This window comes from Protopterus annectens, chromosome 4.part0 (genome assembly GCF_019279795.1).
Source record: "Protopterus annectens isolate FY-2018-M chromosome 4.part0, PAN1.0, whole genome shotgun sequence".
NCBI classification, from domain to species: domain Eukaryota; kingdom Metazoa; phylum Chordata; order Ceratodontiformes; family Protopteridae; genus Protopterus; species Protopterus annectens.
In genome coordinates this window covers 716,924,611-716,930,978 of record NC_056733.1, presented here as the reverse complement: position 1 = coordinate 716,930,978, position 6,368 = coordinate 716,924,611, and the positions used below count along the sequence as shown (strand labels likewise).

At 40.4% G+C, this 6,368-nt stretch overlaps 1 non-coding gene across 1 annotated transcript; it reads right to left on the bottom strand.

Moving 5' to 3' along the window:
- Nucleotides 1–5,062: 5,062 nt before the first annotated feature.
- Nucleotides 5,063–5,134, bottom strand: TRNAE-UUC. Its single transcript has one exon. It is a non-coding gene; the product is annotated as a tRNA-Glu (tRNA).
- Between the last annotated feature and the right edge of the window lie 1,234 nt (nucleotides 5,135–6,368).

Here is a 6,368-nt window from a genome sequence, read left to right as displayed (position 1 = left end):
CATGCAACGGAGCAAATTTTTTTCGGGTTATCCTTATGCCATAAGAGTAGATCATTTATTGGTTGGAGGCAATGTTGAAGCAGAGCATGACAAAAACCTAAAGAAAGTTCTAGATAGAGCACTTGAAGCTCAGTCCCCTGAAGTATAAATTCAGACTTCCAGAAGTTACTTACGCTGGTCACTTGTTCACAAGTACAGGCCTGAGACCAGATCCGACCAAGCAAACCACTATTCTTGAAATGTTAGCACCAGATAATGTACAAGCTCTATAACATTTTCTAGGCTTGTTCAACTATTTAGGCAAATTTATTCCAGACTTCAGTGAGTTGACAGCACCTTTAAGAAAGGTAACATGCAAAAATGTTCCATGGTCATGGTTGGGACAGCACGAGATGGCATTTGAAGACCTTAAGCAGAAAATTGCCACCCCACCTATATTAATATACTATGACATGAACAAATCTGTTGCTCTTTTCTGTGATGCTTCAAAATTTGGTCTTGGTGCAGTCATACTTCAAGAGGGCAGAGCAGTAGCCTATGTATCTAGAACCCTAACCCAAACTGAGATGCAGTATGCTCTGATTGAGAAAGAGCTTTTGGCAATAGTATTTGTATGTTCAAAGCTTCATGATTATATTTATGGTTGAGCTATACAGATTAAAACTGACCACCAACCTCTAGGTACTATTTTAAAGAAGCCTATGCATTCAGCTCCAGTGAGATTACAAAGAATGATACTTAAATTGAAAAGTACAATTTCAAAATGCTCTACACAAAAGGCAAATTGCTTTATCTGGCTTATATTTTATTCACATCACCCAGAAATACTACAGAACAGCTAGACACAGAGAATTTTGACTTTGATGTGATGTCACTGTGTAATTTTTCCACCACTAGACTTGATGAATTAAGAGATCACACTCAGACTGATCCAGTTTTGCAGAAACTCAATCACTACATTAATATTGGATGGCTGTCAAAGCAATCTAGTGTACCACCTGAAGTGCAAACCTATTTTCCTTACAGAGATGAATTATTGATGGAAGATAGCATTATTTTTAGAGGTCCTAAAACTGTTGTTCCTGCTTCCTTACAACAAGAGTATATCCAGATTTTGCATTGTGGGCACTCAGGATCCACCTCCAGTAAAAGAAGAGCCAGAGAATTAGTGTTTTGGCCTTCATTACCAAAAGACGTTGATAACGTACTTTCTTCTTGTTCAGCATGCAATAGTACTAGACTGCATTTGCAAAGAGAGCCACTTCAGCTAAGTCCAGTTCCTGAACTACCTTGGTCAATTGTAGCAACTGATATCTTTGAGTAGAACAATCAACACTATTTGGCTTTGGTAGACTCTTCTTCAAATTGGTTTGAGATTGATCTACTACTTAACCTAACATCCACTGCTGTTATTATTAAGTTGAAACATAATTTTTTAGTTGATGGTAGTCCACACAAAGTTCTTATGGTACTCAATTTACTAGCCAGTTGTTTCAGAAATTTGCAAAAGAATGGGAATTTGTGCATATCACTAGTAGTCCTGAATATCTTCAGTCCAATGGTCTAGCAGAACATGCAGTACAAGAGTGCAAAGCAATTACCTAAAATGTCAAAGCATGACAATACCGATGTGTTCTTGAAATTATTTAATCTCAGAAATGTACCCTGTGACGATATTCTTGGCTCACCTGCTCAAAGACTACATTCCAGGTAAACTAGAACTATGCTACCCATTAATTCCAGTCTGTTGAAGGCTATTTATTTTTATTTATTTTATTTATTTGCAGTTGTTTAACCAGGATAGTCCATTGGGCCTGAAGAACCCGTTTTCAATTGAGTCCTGGGGAGAAAAGCTCCTCATACAGATTACACAAAGGTTAATATACAAACATAGATTACATGAAGATTACAGAGGTAAACAAACTAAGATTAATATACACACATGGAATGCATGAAGATTACAAAGGTAAAACAGACTGATCAAAAGTATTTCAATCAAAGTTAATAATAATATATATATATTTTTTTTGGACAGGTAGTTGGATTGAGTAAGGAAAGGAATTGCTGGATACTAGTAAGGAGTTGTATAATAGAAGTAAGCAAGAATTTGTTACCTGGGATTTGAGAGAAGGAAGGGAAAGAGTGTTGAAGTAAAGTGTAAGTTATGAGGGATGGGAGTAGGAGCATTCCCATGTGGACGTTAGATGAGAGTGGAGTGATTTTTTAAAGGATGGGAGGCTAGTAGTGGTACGAATGGAGGGGGGAAGGGAGTTCCATAGGCGTGCTATAGAGTGTGAGAGGAGGTATTGTCCTGGGGAGTGGAGGGGTCTGTAAACTTCTATAAAGTTTTGATTGTTAGATCTGAGAAGTCTTTGTGTGTGGTGCATTTTAAAGGTAGTGGAGAGGGAGGGACAGAGGGATGGCTGGAAAATGAGTTTATGAGCATAGGTGAGCTGAGTGTAGGAGAGGTAGTTGGGCAGCTCAAGCCAGTATAGTTTGTGAAGAGATTCACAGTGATGGGTTGATGATTTGTTGCTAGTGGCGAATCTGGCTATTTTATTGTAACAAGAGGACAGTTTGGTTTTGAGAGATAACTGTAGGTTTGTTAGAAGAGGGGCTCCATAGAGAAGGGAGGGTAGGAGAAAGGAAGTAGAAAGAGTAAGTTTAGTAGTTGAGGTGAGGAACCGATTGTGTCGGTAGAGCATGCCAAGTTTTTGGTGGGGGTTTTTTTATGTTTAGTAGTAGATGGGAGTTAAATTTGAGCCTGTCATCGGGGTTTTTTTTATGTTTAGTAGTAGATGGGAGTTAAATTTGAGCCTGTCATCTATTTGAACTCCTAGTAGTTTGGTTTCAGTTACCAGCTCAAGAGGTGTTGTATTTTGGCTGGTAATGGAGAATAAATTTCGATCAAAATTCTTAGTTTTAGTGGAGGTAAAAATCATAAGTTTAGTTTTAGCAGCATTGAGTGCTAGATGGTTGTCTTTCATCCATTGTTCTGTGGTAGAGAAAGCATCTTGAGTTAGTTTTAAGAGAGTTGGTATGGATGGGGAAGCACAGATGATTGTGGAATCATCTGCATATTGAATAATGTTAGCAAGAGGGATAGAGTGGTAAAAGTCATTAATGAAAATGTTGAAGAGGAGGGGGCCCAGTATGGAACCTTGTGGGACACCTGTGGGGGTGATGAGAAAAGAGGAGGTGGCCTTTTTCCATTTGACAGCTTGTTGCCTATTAGAGAAATAGCTGGTAAACCATTTGAGGGAAGAGGGGGAGAGGTTTAGGTTAGATAGTTTAGTAAGAAGTAGGTTATGAAAGATAGTGTCGAAGGCCTTAGAGAGATCGAGAAGGATGGTAGATACAGTGAGGCCAGAATCTCTAGCTTTATTCACAGTTTCAAGGAAGGAAAGAAGGCAGTCATAGTGCTATGATGGGGTCTGAATCCATGTTAGGTAGGAGTTAATAGGTTGTTGTCTAAGAGATGGGGGAGGAGTTGAAGGTGGATACATTTCTCTAGGACTTTAGAAATGGGAGAGAGGATGGCGATGGGACGGAAATTGGAAATATTAGTATTATTTCCTCCTTTGTGCAGGGGAATAATGTAAGCTTTTTTCCAGATTTCAGGAACAAGACCTTCTTGGATAGAGCGGTTGATTAGGATACTGATAGGGAGGGCAATGGCTTCAGCAGCTATGCTGAGGAAGTATGAGGGAATGTTATCGGGGGCATTGGTGCATGGTTTTAGTTTCTGCAGGAGTTTTCTTATAGTAGAAGTAGGAATAGGTTTAATGAAAAATGGTGGGGGTTGAGAGTGTGAGGAATGAGAGAAAGAAGTTGGAAGGGGAGATGGGTGAGGAGAAGTGGAGGTAGGAGGCAGATTGTTATTTGAAAAAGAAGAGGTAAGTTTGGAAAAGAGTCAATGAAGAAAGAATTGAATTGGGTAGCAAGATCAGAGTCTTGTACATTTGGGGAGGTGTTAGGGTTTTCTGTAGTACCAGGTTTTAAGAGGGTAGTTATACCTCTCCAGAACTTTTGTGGGTTGGTTTTATGGTTGCTTTGAAGTTGGACGAAGTAGTTTTGACGGTCTGCTGAGATAAGCTTTTTAACTGAGTTACGAAGAGTTTTGTATTCATTGAGGGTAGATGTAGATTTGTTCCTCTGGTATTGTGTCCAGGCTTTATCTCTAAGTCGCATGGTGGCTAGTGTACTTTTAGTGATCCAGGGGGTGGCTTTCCTTTTTATTCTTTTGGTTATTAAGGGAGCATGATTATTTAGGAGATGTAGGAAGGTTGTATTAAAGTGAGTTATTGCATTTGCAAGTGGTAGAGTTTTTAGAGGGTACCAGTTAAGTGATTTAAGGGTGTCAGAGAAAGCTTCTGGGTTAAAGTTTCTATGACATTGGGTAGTTAAGTAAGTATGAGTAGCTAGTAAGGGAGAAGGAAAGCGTCTAGTGAAGATGGGAAGGTGGTCACTGAGGGAGTCTGGGAGGGTTCCACTGTCAGGATAGTTGTGGGGGTGGGAGACTAGAATCCAGTCTAAAATGCTGCCACTAGTGTACTCTTTGGATGGCCTAGTTATGGAGTTGATGAGTTGAGAGTAGTTGTATAGGTTGATGTTGAGGGGGTGAGTAGGGGACTGAATGGAAGACCAATTAATATTGGTGTCTCCCATGATTAGAGTTTCATTACAGATGTTAGTTGATAGCCAGGAGAGGATTTCTTCAATTATTTGGACATTGTCTCCAGGGGGAATGTAAAGAGAGGCAATATATATAAATTTATGTTTGTTTAGCTGAAGATGAGCTAGTATTAATTCTGCATTAGTGAACCTTGGAATGGCTTTATTGTAGGGTGTTATAGATAGGGAGGAAGAGTAGATTAGAGCCACTCCACCACCTTTTTTATGGTTCATAGGTTCATAGGCTAGTACTAGACTAACTGCCCTTGCGAGTCATTTTAAGCCTAGTCAATTATCCCTTGTGAGATTCAAACCCTGCACCTTGTGTTTGTAAGGCAAACACCTTAACCATTAGGCCACCCTCCCAACCACAAATGTACAGATTTCTTGCATTGGCCGAGAATCGAACCCGGGTCAACTGCTTGAAAGGCAGCTATGCTCACCACTATACCACCAATGCTATGGGTTCTGTCTGTTCTGATGATAGAGTAATTGGGTGGTAATAGCTCTTCATTTTTTACATGTGGTTTTAGCCAGGTTTCAGATATAGCTAGGATGTCTGGTTTGTTATGGAGTAGCCAGGCATGGAGATTTGGAATTTTGTTAGCTAAACTTTGTGCATTAAGAGATGCAAGTAGGATGGATTTAGTTATTGAGGAGGAGGGGGTTGGGCCTGGGTTAGGGTGTATATCACCAGATAAAAGTATGGAAGTTAGAAGTTGAGTTAAGTAGTGGAGGTATTTGGATTGTTTTGATTGAGAGGTATAAGTTGATAGAGTAGTGGGAGGTATGGAGGGTAGAGTAGTTGATGAGGTTTTAAGAGGGGGGAATAGTTTGAAATGAAAACATAGTTTGTTGCTGAACAGATATAGTTCAGGGGAGATTGAGTTGAAGAAGTTGGATTGTGAAGTATGGAGAGGGCAGGTTGTTTGTGAGAGTGGTGAGTGGGTGATGGGATAAGGTTGGGTAAGACAGTAGATGTAGGTAAGGTTCAGGAGGAGTAATAGTTGAATTGGGAAGGATGAGTATTTTTTAAGCATGTTAGGGTATTGATAAGCAATGTAGTGGTATTGAGTAAGGAGGAGGGAGGGATGTGAAGTAAGGGTTGTATGAAAGTGGGAGGAGATAGGAAGAGGAAGGGGTGGAGTTTTGAGGTTGTATGAAAGTGGGAGGAGACGAGCAGAGGAAGGGTTAGAGTTTCGAGGTTGGAGAGGAAGTAGGAGTGGTTAGATGGTATAAATGTAGATGCACTGGGGGTGTGTGGGAATTGGGGGTAGGGTAGGGGAGCGGAGTGAGCCCGCAGGGCGAATGGAGTGGGTAGAGACAAGGAATAGAAGTTAGAAAGGAAAACTATCAGCAATGCAGTTAGCTACAGGTTAGAAAGGTAGGATCTGTGTGGAGGAGGTCTGAGATGGTACAGGAGTCTACCGAAAAGGAGAGCCAGAGGGATAAAGTACTGAAAGGGCACAAGGTGAGTGTGAAGAGGATCAGGTCAAGGACATAAGAAATTAGTTGATATTACAGAGGTAGAACAGAGAGAGACAGAGAAAGATGGATAGGATAAAGGTGCCACCTAGTGAGAAGATCTGGTATTGTAGGTAAGTGTGTAAGGGAACCAACTGGTGTAGAACTGTGGTAGAAGAGATGTATAGTAAGAGAGAGTTTAGGTAAGTGGTAGAGGTGAGTTGGCTGTT